This window comes from Aquarana catesbeiana, linkage group LG01 (genome assembly GCF_042186555.1).
Source record: "Aquarana catesbeiana isolate 2022-GZ linkage group LG01, ASM4218655v1, whole genome shotgun sequence".
In the NCBI taxonomy this organism is placed as follows: Eukaryota; Metazoa; Chordata; class Amphibia; order Anura; family Ranidae; genus Aquarana; species Aquarana catesbeiana.
In genome coordinates this window covers 276,300,169-276,315,168 of record NC_133324.1, presented here as the reverse complement: position 1 = coordinate 276,315,168, position 15,000 = coordinate 276,300,169, and the positions used below count along the sequence as shown (strand labels likewise).

Below are 15,000 nucleotides of genomic sequence, written 5' to 3'. Positions count from 1 at the left end.
AGTGGGCCGTCCTTTCACTTTTCCTTATTTGCATAACCCTAATGTATCTCAGGTGATATATTTTGACATTTTTAGCTTGACAAACTCTTTCTAGTGGTGTTTTTCTTTGACTTGTCATTTCTTTTAATCAGTTCTGCACCTTATTTGGCTATGTTTTTGCTGAGAAATGATAGCGTCTACGGAGTCGCCATGAGTAGAGCAGCATGTGTGCGCCGCCGAGACCTAGTTTAGGATGCTTGCCTGTTATACTCTGGTTTCTCTTCAGATCGAATAAATCTTTCGCCTTTTACTAAAGATTTCCGTGGAGGGGAACAACTATGAGTTTCAGAGAATTTTTTGATGCCTAGCTAAAGCTGGGCTTGCTAATCTGGTGAAAAATAGCTTGAGTTCTTTTGATTTGGAAAGATGCTGAGACAGCGTTAATGTTGTTGGTGGTGGTGGTGGTCAACGTGGCATCGAAAACCATTTGGTGGTCTTGGTCTACCTACAAGTTATCGGAGCATTTTTGGGTGTCTTTTGTTGTTGGCTTTGTGCGGTTGGCCTCAAATGAAAGTTGACGGTGTAGCCAACCAAAGCGGCTCCTGCTTGAATTCTTGCGGACTCGCTCCTGTTAGCAAAACGTTGAAAAAACTTCCCGCGTGCTCCATTCTCGGTAAGTCGGCCCCTGTGCGGTCCTATTCGACTCTTTTTAAGGGATCCTTTAAAAAGCACAGGGCAACGCGCTATATTCCCCAATTCCATTGCCGCGCGCCTTTTATGCGGTTCTGATGAAGCGAATTGCTACAAGCGCCTGCTGATTCCCGCTATGCAGCTGTAAAGACATGCAAATTAGGCTGTCCTGCTCTATAGCGGCCTTCTCTCATTATCCCCGGCAGTGGGCCGTCCTTTCACTTTTCCTTATTTGCATAACCCTAATGTATCTCAGGTGATATATTTTGACATTTTTAGCTTGACAAACTCTTTCTAGTGGTGTTTTTCTTTGACTTGTCATTTCTTTTAATCAGTTCTGCACCTTATTTGGCTATGTTTTTGCTGAGAAATGATAGCGTCTACGGAGTCGCCATGAGTAGAGCAGCATGTGTGCGCCGCCGAGACCTAGTTTAGGATGTTTGCCTGTTATACTCTGGTTTCTCTTCAGATCGAATAAATCTTTCGCCTTTTACTAAAGATTTCCGTGGAGGGGAACAACTATGAGTTTCAGAGAATTTTTTGATGCCTAGCTAAAGCTGGGCTTGCTAATCTGGTGAAAAATAGCTTGAGTTCTTTTGATTTGGAAAGATGCTGAGACAGCGTTAATGTTGTTGTTGTTGTTGGTGGTCAACGTGGCATCGAAAACCATTTGGTGGTCTTGGTCTACCTACAAGTTATCGGAGCATTTTTGGGTGTCTTTTTTTGTTGGCTTTGTGCGGTTGGCCTCAAATGAAAGTTGACGGTGTAGCCAACCAAAGCGGCTCCTGCTTGAATTCTTGCGGACTCGCTCCTGTTAGCAAAACGTTGAAAAAACTTCCCGCGTGCTCCATTCTCGGTAAGTCGGCCCCTGTGCGGTCCTATTCGACTCTTTTTAAGGGATCCTTTAAAAAGCACAGGGCAACGCGCTATATTCCCCAATTCCATTGCCGCGCGCCTTTTATGCGGTTCTGATGAAGCGAATTGCTACAAGCGCCTGCTGATTCCCGCTATGCAGCTGTAAAGACATGCAAATTAGGCTGTCCTGCTCTATAGCGGCCTTCTCTCATTATCCCCGGCAGTGGGCCGTCCTTTCACTTTTCCTTATTTGCATAACCCTAATGTATCTCAGGTGATATATTTTGACATTTTTAGCTTGACAAACTCTTTCTAGTGGTGTTTTTCTTTGACTTGTCATTTCTTTTAATCAGTTCTGCACCTTATTTGGCTATGTTTTTGCTGAGAAATGATAGCGTCTACGGAGTCGCCATGAGTAGAGCAGCATGTGTGCGCCGCCGAGACCTAGTTTAGGATGCTTGCCTGTTATACTCTGGTTTCTCTTCAGATCGAATAAATCTTTCGCCTTTTACTAAAGATTTCCGTGGAGGGGAACAACTATGAGTTTCAGAGAATTTTTTGATGCCTAGCTAAAGCTGGGCTTGCTAATCTGGTGAAAAATAGCTTGAGTTCTTTTGATTTGGAAAGATGCTGAGACAGCGTTAATGTTGTTGGTGGTGGTGGTGGTCAACGTGGCATCGAAAACCATTTGGTGGTCTTGGTCTACCTACAAGTTATCGGAGCATTTTTGGGTGTCTTTTGTTGTTGGCTTTGTGCGGTTGGCCTCAAATGAAAGTTGACGGTGTAGCCAACCAAAGCGGCTCCTGCTTGAATTCTTGCGGACTCGCTCCTGTTAGCAAAACGTTGAAAAAACTTCCCGCGTGCTCCATTCTCGGTAAGTCGGCCCCTGTGCGGTCCTATTCGACTCTTTTTAAGGGATCCTTTAAAAAGCACAGGGCAACGCGCTATATTCCCCAATTCCATTGCCGCGCGCCTTTTATGCGGTTCTGATGAAGCGAATTGCTACAAGCGCCTGCTGATTCCCGCTATGCAGCTGTAAAGACATGCAAATTAGGCTGTCCTGCTCTATAGCGGCCTTCTCTCATTATCCCCGGCAGTGGGCCGTCCTTTCACTTTTCCTTATTTGCATAACCCTAATGTATCTCAGGTGATATATTTTGACATTTTTAGCTTGACAAACTCTTTCTAGTGGTGTTTTTCTTTGACTTGTCATTTCTTTTAATCAGTTCTGCACCTTATTTGGCTATGTTTTTGCTGAGAAATGATAGCGTCTACGGAGTCGCCATGAGTAGAGCAGCATGTGTGCGCCGCCGAGACCTAGTTTAGGATGTTTGCCTGTTACACTCTGGTTTCTCTTCAGATCGAATAAATCTTTCGCCTTTTACTAAAGATTTCCGTGGAGGGGAACAACTATGAGTTTCAGAGAATTTTTTGATGCCTAGCTAAAGCTGGGCTTGCTAATCTGGTGAAAAATAGCTTGAGTTCTTTTGATTTGGAAAGATGCTGAGACAGCGTTAATGTTGTTGTTGGTGGTGGTGGTCAACGTGGCATCGAAAACCATTTGGTGGTCTTGGTCTACCTACAAGTTATCGGAGCATTTTTGGGTGTCTTTTTTTGTTGGCTTTGTGCGGTTGGCCTCAAATGAAAGTTGACGGTGTAGCCAACCAAAGCGGCTCCTGCTTGAATTCTTGCGGACTCGCTCCTGTTAGCAAAACGTTGAAAAAACTTCCCGCGTGCTCCATTCTCGGTAAGTCGGCCCCTGTGCGGTCCTATTCGACTCTTTTTAAGGGATCCTTTAAAAAGCACAGGGCAACGCGCTATATTCCCCAATTCCATTGCCGCGCGCCTTTTATGCGGTTCTGATGAAGCGAATTGCTACAAGCGCCTGCTGATTCCCGCTATGCAGCTGTAAAGACATGCAAATTAGGCTGTCCTGCTCTATAGCGGCCTTCTCTCATTATCCCCGGCAGTGGGCCGTCCTTTCACTTTTCCTTATTTGCATAACCCTAATGTATCTCAGGTGATATATTTTGACATTTTTAGCTTGACAAACTCTTTCTAGTGGTGTTTTTCTTTGACTTGTCATTTCTTTTAATCAGTTCTGCACCTTATTTGGCTATGTTTTTGCTGAGAAATGATAGCGTCTACGGAGTCGCCATGAATAGAGCAGCATGTGTGCGCCGCCGAGACCTAGTTTAGGATGTTTGCCTGTTATACTCTGGTTTCTCTTCAGATCGAATAAATCTTTCGCCTTTTACTAAAGATTTCCGTGGAGGGGAACAACTATGAGTTTCAGAGAATTTTTTGATGCCTAGCTAAAGCTGGGCTTGCTAATCTGGTGAAAAATAGCTTGAGTTCTTTTGATTTGGAAAGATGCTGAGACAGCGTTAATGTTGTTGTTGGTGGTGGTGGTCAACGTGGCATCGAAAACCATTTGGTGGTCTTGGTCTACCTACAAGTTATCGGAGCATTTTTGGGTGTCTTTTGTTGTTGGCTTTGTGCGGTTGGCCTCAAATGAAAGTTGACGGTGTAGCCAACCAAAGCGGCTCCTGCTTGAATTCTTGCGGACTCGCTCCTGTTAGCAAAACGTTGAAAAAACTTCCCGCGTGCTCCATTCTCGGTAAGTCGGCCCCTGTGCGGTCCTATTCGACTCTTTTTAAGGGATCCTTTAAAAAGCACAGGGCAACGCGCTATATTCCCCAATTCCATTGCCGCGCGCCTTTTATGCGGTTCTGATGAAGCGAATTGCTACAAGCGCCTGCTGATTCCCGCTATGCAGCTGTAAAGACATGCAAATTAGGCTGTCCTGCTCTATAGCGGCCTTCTCTCATTATCCCCGGCAGTGGGCCGTCCTTTCACTTTTCCTTATTTGCATAACCCTAATGTATCTCAGGTGATATATTTTGACATTTTTAGCTTGACAAACTCTTTCTAGTGGTGTTTTTCTTTGACTTGTCATTTCTTTTAATCAGTTCTGCACCTTATTTGGCTATGTTTTTGCTGAGAAATGATAGCGTCTACGGAGTCGCCATGAGTAGAGCAGCATGTGTGCGCCGCCGAGACCTAGTTTAGGATGCTTGCCTGTTATACTCTGGTTTCTCTTCAGATCGAATAAATCTTTCGCCTTTTACTAAAGATTTCCGTGGAGGGGAACAACTATGAGTTTCAGAGAATTTTTTGATGCCTAGCTAAAGCTGGGCTTGCTAATCTGGTGAAAAATAGCTTGAGTTCTTTTGATTTGGAAAGATGCTGAGACAGCGTTAATGTTGTTGGTGGTGGTGGTGGTCAACGTGGCATCGAAAACCATTTGGTGGTCTTGGTCTACCTACAAGTTATCGGAGCATTTTTGGGTGTCTTTTGTTGTTGGCTTTGTGCGGTTGGCCTCAAATGAAAGTTGACGGTGTAGCCAACCAAAGCGGCTCCTGCTTGAATTCTTGCGGACTCGCTCCTGTTAGCAAAACGTTGAAAAAACTTCCCGCGTGCTCCATTCTCGGTAAGTCGGCCCCTGTGCGGTCCTATTCGACTCTTTTTAAGGGATCCTTTAAAAAGCACAGGGCAACGCGCTATATTCCCCAATTCCATTGCCGCGCGCCTTTTATGCGGTTCTGATGAAGCGAATTGCTACAAGCGCCTGCTGATTCCCGCTATGCAGCTGTAAAGACATGCAAATTAGGCTGTCCTGCTCTATAGCGGCCTTCTCTCATTATCCCCGGCAGTGGGCCGTCCTTTCACTTTTCCTTATTTGCATAACCCTAATGTATCTCAGGTGATATATTTTGACATTTTTAGCTTGACAAACTCTTTCTAGTGGTGTTTTTCTTTGACTTGTCATTTCTTTTAATCAGTTCTGCACCTTATTTGGCTATGTTTTTGCTGAGAAATGATAGCGTCTACGGAGTCGCCATGAGTAGAGCAGCATGTGTGCGCCGCCGAGACCTAGTTTAGGATGTTTGCCTGTTATACTCTGGTTTCTCTTCAGATCGAATAAATCTTTCGCCTTTTACTAAAGATTTCCGTGGAGGGGAACAACTATGAGTTTCAGAGAATTTTTTGATGCCTAGCTAAAGCTGGGCTTGCTAATCTGGTGAAAAATAGCTTGAGTTCTTTTGATTTGGAAAGATGCTGAGACAGCGTTAATGTTGTTGTTGTTGTTGGTGGTCAACGTGGCATCGAAAACCATTTGGTGGTCTTGGTCTACCTACAAGTTATCGGAGCATTTTTGGGTGTCTTTTTTTGTTGGCTTTGTGCGGTTGGCCTCAAATGAAAGTTGACGGTGTAGCCAACCAAAGCGGCTCCTGCTTGAATTCTTGCGGACTCGCTCCTGTTAGCAAAACGTTGAAAAAACTTCCCGCGTGCTCCATTCTCGGTAAGTCGGCCCCTGTGCGGTCCTATTCGACTCTTTTTAAGGGATCCTTTAAAAAGCACAGGGCAACGCGCTATATTCCCCAATTCCATTGCCGCGCGCCTTTTATGCGGTTCTGATGAAGCGAATTGCTACAAGCGCCTGCTGATTCCCGCTATGCAGCTGTAAAGACATGCAAATTAGGCTGTCCTGCTCTATAGCGGCCTTCTCTCATTATCCCCGGCAGTGGGCCGTCCTTTCACTTTTCCTTATTTGCATAACCCTAATGTATCTCAGGTGATATATTTTGACATTTTTAGCTTGACAAACTCTTTCTAGTGGTGTTTTTCTTTGACTTGTCATTTCTTTTAATCAGTTCTGCACCTTATTTGGCTATGTTTTTGCTGAGAAATGATAGCGTCTACGGAGTCGCCATGAGTAGAGCAGCATGTGTGCGCCGCCGAGACCTAGTTTAGGATGCTTGCCTGTTATACTCTGGTTTCTCTTCAGATCGAATAAATCTTTCGCCTTTTACTAAAGATTTCCGTGGAGGGGAACAACTATGAGTTTCAGAGAATTTTTTGATGCCTAGCTAAAGCTGGGCTTGCTAATCTGGTGAAAAATAGCTTGAGTTCTTTTGATTTGGAAAGATGCTGAGACAGCGTTAATGTTGTTGGTGGTGGTGGTGGTCAACGTGGCATCGAAAACCATTTGGTGGTCTTGGTCTACCTACAAGTTATCGGAGCATTTTTGGGTGTCTTTTGTTGTTGGCTTTGTGCGGTTGGCCTCAAATGAAAGTTGACGGTGTAGCCAACCAAAGCGGCTCCTGCTTGAATTCTTGCGGACTCGCTCCTGTTAGCAAAACGTTGAAAAAACTTCCCGCGTGCTCCATTCTCGGTAAGTCGGCCCCTGTGCGGTCCTATTCGACTCTTTTTAAGGGATCCTTTAAAAAGCACAGGGCAACGCGCTATATTCCCCAATTCCATTGCCGCGCGCCTTTTATGCGGTTCTGATGAAGCGAATTGCTACAAGCGCCTGCTGATTCCCGCTATGCAGCTGTAAAGACATGCAAATTAGGCTGTCCTGCTCTATAGCGGCCTTCTCTCATTATCCCCGGCAGTGGGCCGTCCTTTCACTTTTCCTTATTTGCATAACCCTAATGTATCTCAGGTGATATATTTTGACATTTTTAGCTTGACAAACTCTTTCTAGTGGTGTTTTTCTTTGACTTGTCATTTCTTTTAATCAGTTCTGCACCTTATTTGGCTATGTTTTTGCTGAGAAATGATAGCGTCTACGGAGTCGCCATGAGTAGAGCAGCATGTGTGCGCCGCCGAGACCTAGTTTAGGATGCTTGCCTGTTATACTCTGGTTTCTCTTCAGATCGAATAAATCTTTCGCCTTTTACTAAAGATTTCCGTGGAGGGGAACAACTATGAGTTTCAGAGAATTTTTTGATGCCTAGCTAAAGCTGGGCTTGCTAATCTGGTGAAAAATAGCTTGAGTTCTTTTGATTTGGAAAGATGCTGAGACAGCGTTAATGTTGTTGGTGGTGGTGGTGGTCAACGTGGCATCGAAAACCATTTGGTGGTCTTGGTCTACCTACAAGTTATCGGAGCATTTTTGGGTGTCTTTTGTTGTTGGCTTTGTGCGGTTGGCCTCAAATGAAAGTTGACGGTGTAGCCAACCAAAGCGGCTCCTGCTTGAATTCTTGCGGACTCGCTCCTGTTAGCAAAACGTTGAAAAAACTTCCCGCGTGCTCCATTCTCGGTAAGTCGGCCCCTGTGCGGTCCTATTCGACTCTTTTTAAGGGATCCTTTAAAAAGCACAGGGCAACGCGCTATATTCCCCAATTCCATTGCCGCGCGCCTTTTATGCGGTTCTGATGAAGCGAATTGCTACAAGCGCCTGCTGATTCCCGCTATGCAGCTGTAAAGACATGCAAATTAGGCTGTCCTGCTCTATAGCGGCCTTCTCTCATTATCCCCGGCAGTGGGCCGTCCTTTCACTTTTCCTTATTTGCATAACCCTAATGTATCTCAGGTGATATATTTTGACATTTTTAGCTTGACAAACTCTTTCTAGTGGTGTTTTTCTTTGACTTGTCATTTCTTTTAATCAGTTCTGCACCTTATTTGGCTATGTTTTTGCTGAGAAATGATAGCGTCTACGGAGTCGCCATGAGTAGAGCAGCATGTGTGCGCCGCCGAGACCTAGTTTAGGATGTTTGCCTGTTATACTCTGGTTTCTCTTCAGATCGAATAAATCTTTCGCCTTTTACTAAAGATTTCCGTGGAGGGGAACAACTATGAGTTTCAGAGAATTTTTTGATGCCTAGCTAAAGCTGGGCTTGCTAATCTGGTGAAAAATAGCTTGAGTTCTTTTGATTTGGAAAGATGCTGAGACAGCGTTAATGTTGTTGTTGTTGTTGGTGGTCAACGTGGCATCGAAAACCATTTGGTGGTCTTGGTCTACCTACAAGTTATCGGAGCATTTTTGGGTGTCTTTTTTTGTTGGCTTTGTGCGGTTGGCCTCAAATGAAAGTTGACGGTGTAGCCAACCAAAGCGGCTCCTGCTTGAATTCTTGCGGACTCGCTCCTGTTAGCAAAACGTTGAAAAAACTTCCCGCGTGCTCCATTCTCGGTAAGTCGGCCCCTGTGCGGTCCTATTCGACTCTTTTTAAGGGATCCTTTAAAAAGCACAGGGCAACGCGCTATATTCCCCAATTCCATTGCCGCGCGCCTTTTATGCGGTTCTGATGAAGCGAATTGCTACAAGCGCCTGCTGATTCCCGCTATGCAGCTGTAAAGACATGCAAATTAGGCTGTCCTGCTCTATAGCGGCCTTCTCTCATTATCCCCGGCAGTGGGCCGTCCTTTCACTTTTCCTTATTTGCATAACCCTAATGTATCTCAGGTGATATATTTTGACATTTTTAGCTTGACAAACTCTTTCTAGTGGTGTTTTTCTTTGACTTGTCATTTCTTTTAATCAGTTCTGCACCTTATTTGGCTATGTTTTTGCTGAGAAATGATAGCGTCTACGGAGTCGCCATGAGTAGAGCAGCATGTGTGCGCCGCCGAGACCTAGTTTAGGATGCTTGCCTGTTATACTCTGGTTTCTCTTCAGATCGAATAAATCTTTCGCCTTTTACTAAAGATTTCCGTGGAGGGGAACAACTATGAGTTTCAGAGAATTTTTTGATGCCTAGCTAAAGCTGGGCTTGCTAATCTGGTGAAAAATAGCTTGAGTTCTTTTGATTTGGAAAGATGCTGAGACAGCGTTAATGTTGTTGGTGGTGGTGGTGGTCAACGTGGCATCGAAAACCATTTGGTGGTCTTGGTCTACCTACAAGTTATCGGAGCATTTTTGGGTGTCTTTTGTTGTTGGCTTTGTGCGGTTGGCCTCAAATGAAAGTTGACGGTGTAGCCAACCAAAGCGGCTCCTGCTTGAATTCTTGCGGACTCGCTCCTGTTAGCAAAACGTTGAAAAAACTTCCCGCGTGCTCCATTCTCGGTAAGTCGGCCCCTGTGCGGTCCTATTCGACTCTTTTTAAGGGATCCTTTAAAAAGCACAGGGCAACGCGCTATATTCCCCAATTCCATTGCCGCGCGCCTTTTATGCGGTTCTGATGAAGCGAATTGCTACAAGCGCCTGCTGATTCCCGCTATGCAGCTGTAAAGACATGCAAATTAGGCTGTCCTGCTCTATAGCGGCCTTCTCTCATTATCCCCGGCAGTGGGCCGTCCTTTCACTTTTCCTTATTTGCATAACCCTAATGTATCTCAGGTGATATATTTTGACATTTTTAGCTTGACAAACTCTTTCTAGTGGTGTTTTTCTTTGACTTGTCATTTCTTTTAATCAGTTCTGCACCTTATTTGGCTATGTTTTTGCTGAGAAATGATAGCGTCTACGGAGTCGCCATGAGTAGAGCAGCATGTGTGCGCCGCCGAGACCTAGTTTAGGATGCTTGCCTGTTATACTCTGGTTTCTCTTCAGATCGAATAAATCTTTCGCCTTTTACTAAAGATTTCCGTGGAGGGGAACAACTATGAGTTTCAGAGAATTTTTTGATGCCTAGCTAAAGCTGGGCTTGCTAATCTGGTGAAAAATAGCTTGAGTTCTTTTGATTTGGAAAGATGCTGAGACAGCGTTAATGTTGTTGGTGGTGGTGGTGGTCAACGTGGCATCGAAAACCATTTGGTGGTCTTGGTCTACCTACAAGTTATCGGAGCATTTTTGGGTGTCTTTTGTTGTTGGCTTTGTGCGGTTGGCCTCAAATGAAAGTTGACGGTGTAGCCAACCAAAGCGGCTCCTGCTTGAATTCTTGCGGACTCGCTCCTGTTAGCAAAACGTTGAAAAAACTTCCCGCGTGCTCCATTCTCGGTAAGTCGGCCCCTGTGCGGTCCTATTCGACTCTTTTTAAGGGATCCTTTAAAAAGCACAGGGCAACGCGCTATATTCCCCAATTCCATTGCCGCGCGCCTTTTATGCGGTTCTGATGAAGCGAATTGCTACAAGCGCCTGCTGATTCCCGCTATGCAGCTGTAAAGACATGCAAATTAGGCTGTCCTGCTCTATAGCGGCCTTCTCTCATTATCCCCGGCAGTGGGCCGTCCTTTCACTTTTCCTTATTTGCATAACCCTAATGTATCTCAGGTGATATATTTTGACATTTTTAGCTTGACAAACTCTTTCTAGTGGTGTTTTTCTTTGACTTGTCATTTCTTTTAATCAGTTCTGCACCTTATTTGGCTATGTTTTTGCTGAGAAATGATAGCGTCTACGGAGTCGCCATGAGTAGAGCAGCATGTGTGCGCCGCCGAGACCTAGTTTAGGATGTTTGCCTGTTATACTCTGGTTTCTCTTCAGATTGAATAAATCTTTCGCCTTTTACTAAAGATTTCCATGGAGGGGAACAACTATGAGTTTCAGAGAATTTTTTGATGCCTAGCTAAAGCTGGGCTTGCTAATCTGGTGAAAAATAGCTTGAGTTCTTTTGATTTGGAAAGATGCTGAGACAGCGTTAATGTTGTTGTTGTTGTTGGTGGTCAACGTGGCATCGAAAACCATTTGGTGGTCTTGGTCTACCTACAAGTTATCGGAGCATTTTTGGGTGTCTTTTTTTGTTGGCTTTGTGCGGTTGGCCTCAAATGAAAGTTGATGGTGTAGCCAACCAAAGCGGCTCCTGCTTGAATTCTTGCGGACTCGCTCCTGTTAGCAAAACGTTGAAAAAACTTCCCGCGTGCTCCATTCTCGGTAAGTCGGCCCCTGTGCGGTCCTATTCGACTCTTTTTAAGGGATCCTTTAAAAAGCACAGGGCAACGCGCTATATTCCCCAATTCCATTGCCGCGCGCCTTTTATGCGGTTCTGATGAAGCGAATTGCTACAAGCGCCTGCTGATTCCCGCTATGCAGCTGTAAAGACATGCAAATTAGGCTGTCCTGCTCTATAGCGGCCTTCTCTCATTATCCCCGGCAGTGGGCCGTCCTTTCACTTTTCCTTATTTGCATAACCCTAATGTATCTCAGGTGATATATTTTGACATTTTTAGCTTGACAAACTCTTTCTAGTGGTGTTTTTCTTTGACTTGTCATTTCTTTTAATCAGTTCTGCACCTTATTTGGCTATGTTTTTGCTGAGAAATGATAGCGTCTACGGAGTCGCCATGAGTAGAGCAGCATGTGTGCGCCGCCGAGACCTAGTTTAGGATGCTTGCCTGTTATACTCTGGTTTCTCTTCAGATCGAATAAATCTTTCGCCTTTTACTAAAGATTTCCGTGGAGGGGAACAACTATGAGTTTCAGAGAATTTTTTGATGCCTAGCTAAAGCTGGGCTTGCTAATCTGGTGAAAAATAGCTTGAGTTCTTTTGATTTGGAAAGATGCTGAGACAGCGTTAATGTTGTTGGTGGTGGTGGTGGTCAACGTGGCATCGAAAACCATTTGGTGGTCTTGGTCTACCTACAAGTTATCGGAGCATTTTTGGGTGTCTTTTGTTGTTGGCTTTGTGCGGTTGGCCTCAAATGAAAGTTGACGGTGTAGCCAACCAAAGCGGCTCCTGCTTGAATTCTTGCGGACTCGCTCCTGTTAGCAAAACGTTGAAAAAACTTCCCGCGTGCTCCATTCTCGGTAAGTCGGCCCCTGTGCGGTCCTATTCGACTCTTTTTAAGGGATCCTTTAAAAAGCACAGGGCAACGCGCTATATTCCCCAATTCCATTGCCGCGCGCCTTTTATGCGGTTCTGATGAAGCGAATTGCTACAAGCGCCTGCTGATTCCCGCTATGCAGCTGTAAAGACATGCAAATTAGGCTGTCCTGCTCTATAGCGGCCTTCTCTCATTATCCCCGGCAGTGGGCCGTCCTTTCACTTTTCCTTATTTGCATAACCCTAATGTATCTCAGGTGATATATTTTGACATTTTTAGCTTGACAAACTCTTTCTAGTGGTGTTTTTCTTTGACTTGTCATTTCTTTTAATCAGTTCTGCACCTTATTTGGCTATGTTTTTGCTGAGAAATGATAGCGTCTACGGAGTCGCCATGAGTAGAGCAGCATGTGTGCGCCGCCGAGACCTAGTTTAGGATGTTTGCCTGTTATACTCTGGTTTCTCTTCAGATTGAATAAATCTTTCGCCTTTTACTAAAGATTTCCATGGAGGGGAACAACTATGAGTTTCAGAGAATTTTTTGATGCCTAGCTAAAGCTGGGCTTGCTAATCTGGTGAAAAATAGCTTGAGTTCTTTTGATTTGGAAAGATGCTGAGACAGCGTTAATGTTGTTGTTGTTGTTGGTGGTCAACGTGGCATCGAAAACCATTTGGTGGTCTTGGTCTACCTACAAGTTATCGGAGCATTTTTGGGTGTCTTTTTTTGTTGGCTTTGTGCGGTTGGCCTCAAATGAAAGTTGATGGTGTAGCCAACCAAAGCGGCTCCTGCTTGAATTCTTGCGGACTCGCTCCTGTTAGCAAAACGTTGAAAAAACTTCCCGCGTGCTCCATTCTCGGTAAGTCGGCCCCTGTGCGGTCCTATTCGACTCTTTTTAAGGGATCCTTTAAAAAGCACAGGGCAACGCGCTATATTCCCCAATTCCATTGCCGCGCGCCTTTTATGCGGTTCTGATGAAGCGAATTGCTACAAGCGCCTGCTGATTCCCGCTATGCAGCTGTAAAGACATGCAAATTAGGCTGTCCTGCTCTATAGCGGCCTTCTCTCATTATCCCCGGCAGTGGGCCGTCCTTTCACTTTTCCTTATTTGCATAACCCTAATGTATCTCAGGTGATATATTTTGACATTTTTAGCTTGACAAACTCTTTCTAGTGGTGTTTTTCTTTGACTTGTCATTTCTTTTAATCAGTTCTGCACCTTATTTGGCTATGTTTTTGCTGAGAAATGATAGCGTCTACGGAGTCGCCATGAGTAGAGCAGCATGTGTGCGCCGCCGAGACCTAGTTTAGGATGCTTGCCTGTTATACTCTGGTTTCTCTTCAGATCGAATAAATCTTTCGCCTTTTACTAAAGATTTCCGTGGAGGGGAACAACTATGAGTTTCAGAGAATTTTTTGATGCCTAGCTAAAGCTGGGCTTGCTAATCTGGTGAAAAATAGCTTGAGTTCTTTTGATTTGGAAAGATGCTGAGACAGCGTTAATGTTGTTGGTGGTGGTGGTGGTCAACGTGGCATCGAAAACCATTTGGTGGTCTTGGTCTACCTACAAGTTATCGGAGCATTTTTGGGTGTCTTTTGTTGTTGGCTTTGTGCGGTTGGCCTCAAATGAAAGTTGACGGTGTAGCCAACCAAAGCGGCTCCTGCTTGAATTCTTGCGGACTCGCTCCTGTTAGCAAAACGTTGAAAAAACTTCCCGCGTGCTCCATTCTCGGTAAGTCGGCCCCTGTGCGGTCCTATTCGACTCTTTTTAAGGGATCCTTTAAAAAGCACAGGGCAACGCGCTATATTCCCCAATTCCATTGCCGCGCGCCTTTTATGCGGTTCTGATGAAGCGAATTGCTACAAGCGCCTGCTGATTCCCGCTATGCAGCTGTAAAGACATGCAAATTAGGCTGTCCTGCTCTATAGCGGCCTTCTCTCATTATCCCCGGCAGTGGGCCGTCCTTTCACTTTTCCTTATTTGCATAACCCTAATGTATCTCAGGTGATATATTTTGACATTTTTAGCTTGACAAACTCTTTCTAGTGGTGTTTTTCTTTGACTTGTCATTTCTTTTAATCAGTTCTGCACCTTATTTGGCTATGTTTTTGCTGAGAAATGATAGCGTCTACGGAGTCGCCATGAGTAGAGCAGCATGTGTGCGCCGCCGAGACCTAGTTTAGGATGTTTGCCTGTTATACTCTGGTTTCTCTTCAGATTGAATAAATCTTTCGCCTTTTACTAAAGATTTCCATGGAGGGGAACAACTATGAGTTTCAGAGAATTTTTTGATGCCTAGCTAAAGCTGGGCTTGCTAATCTGGTGAAAAATAGCTTGAGTTCTTTTGATTTGGAAAGATGCTGAGACAGCGTTAATGTTGTTGTTGTTGTTGGTGGTCAACGTGGCATCGAAAACCATTTGGTGGTCTTGGTCTACCTACAAGTTATCGGAGCATTTTTGGGTGTCTTTTTTTGTTGGCTTTGTGCGGTTGGCCTCAAATGAAAGTTGACGGTGTAGCCAACCAAAGCGGCTCCTGCTTGAATTCTTGCGGACTCGCTCCTGTTAGCAAAACGTTGAAAAAACTTCCCGCGTGCTCCATTCTCGGTAAGTCGGCCCCTGTGCGGTCCTATTCGACTCTTTTTAAGGGATCCTTTAAAAAGCACAGGGCAACGCGCTATATTCCCCAATTCCATTGCCGCGCGCCTTTTATGCGGTTCTGATGAAGCGAATTGCTACAAGCGCCTGCTGATTCCCGCTATGCAGCTGTAAAGACATGCAAATTAGGCTGTCCTGCTCTATAGCGGCCTTCTCTCATTATCCCCGGCAGTGGGCCGTCCTTTCACTTTTCCTTATTTGCATAACCCTAATGTATCTCAGGTGATATATTTTGACATTTTTAGCTTGACAAACTCTTTCTAGTGGTGTTTTTCTTTGACTTGTCATTTCTTTTAATCAGTTCTGCACCTTATTTGGCTATGTTTTTG

At 44.7% G+C, this 15,000-nt stretch overlaps 17 non-coding genes across 17 annotated transcripts; all 17 read left to right on the top strand.

Annotated features, from left to right (window-relative positions):
* The first annotated feature begins 245 nt into the window (after nt 1–245).
* Nucleotides 246–360, top strand: LOC141124796 (U5 spliceosomal RNA). The gene has a single exon (XR_012241133.1). It is a non-coding gene; the product is annotated as a U5 spliceosomal RNA (small nuclear RNA).
* Nucleotides 361–1,118: 758 nt separating this feature from the next.
* On the top strand, nt 1,119–1,233 carry LOC141124795 (U5 spliceosomal RNA). Its single transcript, XR_012241132.1, has one exon. It is a non-coding gene; the product is annotated as a U5 spliceosomal RNA (small nuclear RNA).
* Nucleotides 1,234–1,991: 758 nt separating this feature from the next.
* On the top strand, nt 1,992–2,106 carry LOC141124794 (U5 spliceosomal RNA). Its single transcript, XR_012241131.1, has one exon. It is a non-coding gene; the product is annotated as a U5 spliceosomal RNA (small nuclear RNA).
* Nucleotides 2,107–2,864: 758 nt separating this feature from the next.
* Nucleotides 2,865–2,979, top strand: LOC141124849 (U5 spliceosomal RNA). Its single transcript, XR_012241178.1, has one exon. It is a non-coding gene; the product is annotated as a U5 spliceosomal RNA (small nuclear RNA).
* Nucleotides 2,980–3,737: 758 nt separating this feature from the next.
* LOC141124793 (U5 spliceosomal RNA) lies at nt 3,738–3,852 on the top strand. The gene has a single exon (XR_012241130.1). It is a non-coding gene; the product is annotated as a U5 spliceosomal RNA (small nuclear RNA).
* Nucleotides 3,853–4,610: 758 nt separating this feature from the next.
* Nucleotides 4,611–4,725, top strand: LOC141124792 (U5 spliceosomal RNA). The gene has a single exon (XR_012241129.1). It is a non-coding gene; the product is annotated as a U5 spliceosomal RNA (small nuclear RNA).
* Nucleotides 4,726–5,483: 758 nt separating this feature from the next.
* LOC141124791 (U5 spliceosomal RNA) lies at nt 5,484–5,598 on the top strand. Its single transcript, XR_012241128.1, has one exon. It is a non-coding gene; the product is annotated as a U5 spliceosomal RNA (small nuclear RNA).
* A 758-nt stretch (nt 5,599–6,356) lies between these two features.
* Nucleotides 6,357–6,471, top strand: LOC141124790 (U5 spliceosomal RNA). The gene has a single exon (XR_012241127.1). It is a non-coding gene; the product is annotated as a U5 spliceosomal RNA (small nuclear RNA).
* Nucleotides 6,472–7,229: 758 nt separating this feature from the next.
* On the top strand, nt 7,230–7,344 carry LOC141124789 (U5 spliceosomal RNA). Its single transcript, XR_012241126.1, has one exon. It is a non-coding gene; the product is annotated as a U5 spliceosomal RNA (small nuclear RNA).
* Nucleotides 7,345–8,102: 758 nt separating this feature from the next.
* Nucleotides 8,103–8,217, top strand: LOC141124787 (U5 spliceosomal RNA). Its single transcript, XR_012241125.1, has one exon. It is a non-coding gene; the product is annotated as a U5 spliceosomal RNA (small nuclear RNA).
* A 758-nt stretch (nt 8,218–8,975) lies between these two features.
* On the top strand, nt 8,976–9,090 carry LOC141124786 (U5 spliceosomal RNA). Its single transcript, XR_012241124.1, has one exon. It is a non-coding gene; the product is annotated as a U5 spliceosomal RNA (small nuclear RNA).
* Nucleotides 9,091–9,848: 758 nt separating this feature from the next.
* LOC141124785 (U5 spliceosomal RNA) lies at nt 9,849–9,963 on the top strand. Its single transcript, XR_012241123.1, has one exon. It is a non-coding gene; the product is annotated as a U5 spliceosomal RNA (small nuclear RNA).
* A 758-nt stretch (nt 9,964–10,721) lies between these two features.
* LOC141124972 (U5 spliceosomal RNA) lies at nt 10,722–10,836 on the top strand. Its single transcript, XR_012241287.1, has one exon. It is a non-coding gene; the product is annotated as a U5 spliceosomal RNA (small nuclear RNA).
* Nucleotides 10,837–11,594: 758 nt separating this feature from the next.
* LOC141124784 (U5 spliceosomal RNA) lies at nt 11,595–11,709 on the top strand. The gene has a single exon (XR_012241122.1). It is a non-coding gene; the product is annotated as a U5 spliceosomal RNA (small nuclear RNA).
* A 758-nt stretch (nt 11,710–12,467) lies between these two features.
* LOC141124971 (U5 spliceosomal RNA) lies at nt 12,468–12,582 on the top strand. The gene has a single exon (XR_012241286.1). It is a non-coding gene; the product is annotated as a U5 spliceosomal RNA (small nuclear RNA).
* A 758-nt stretch (nt 12,583–13,340) lies between these two features.
* Nucleotides 13,341–13,455, top strand: LOC141124783 (U5 spliceosomal RNA). Its single transcript, XR_012241121.1, has one exon. It is a non-coding gene; the product is annotated as a U5 spliceosomal RNA (small nuclear RNA).
* Nucleotides 13,456–14,213: 758 nt separating this feature from the next.
* LOC141124970 (U5 spliceosomal RNA) lies at nt 14,214–14,328 on the top strand. Its single transcript, XR_012241285.1, has one exon. It is a non-coding gene; the product is annotated as a U5 spliceosomal RNA (small nuclear RNA).
* Nucleotides 14,329–15,000: the final 672 nt, after the last annotated feature.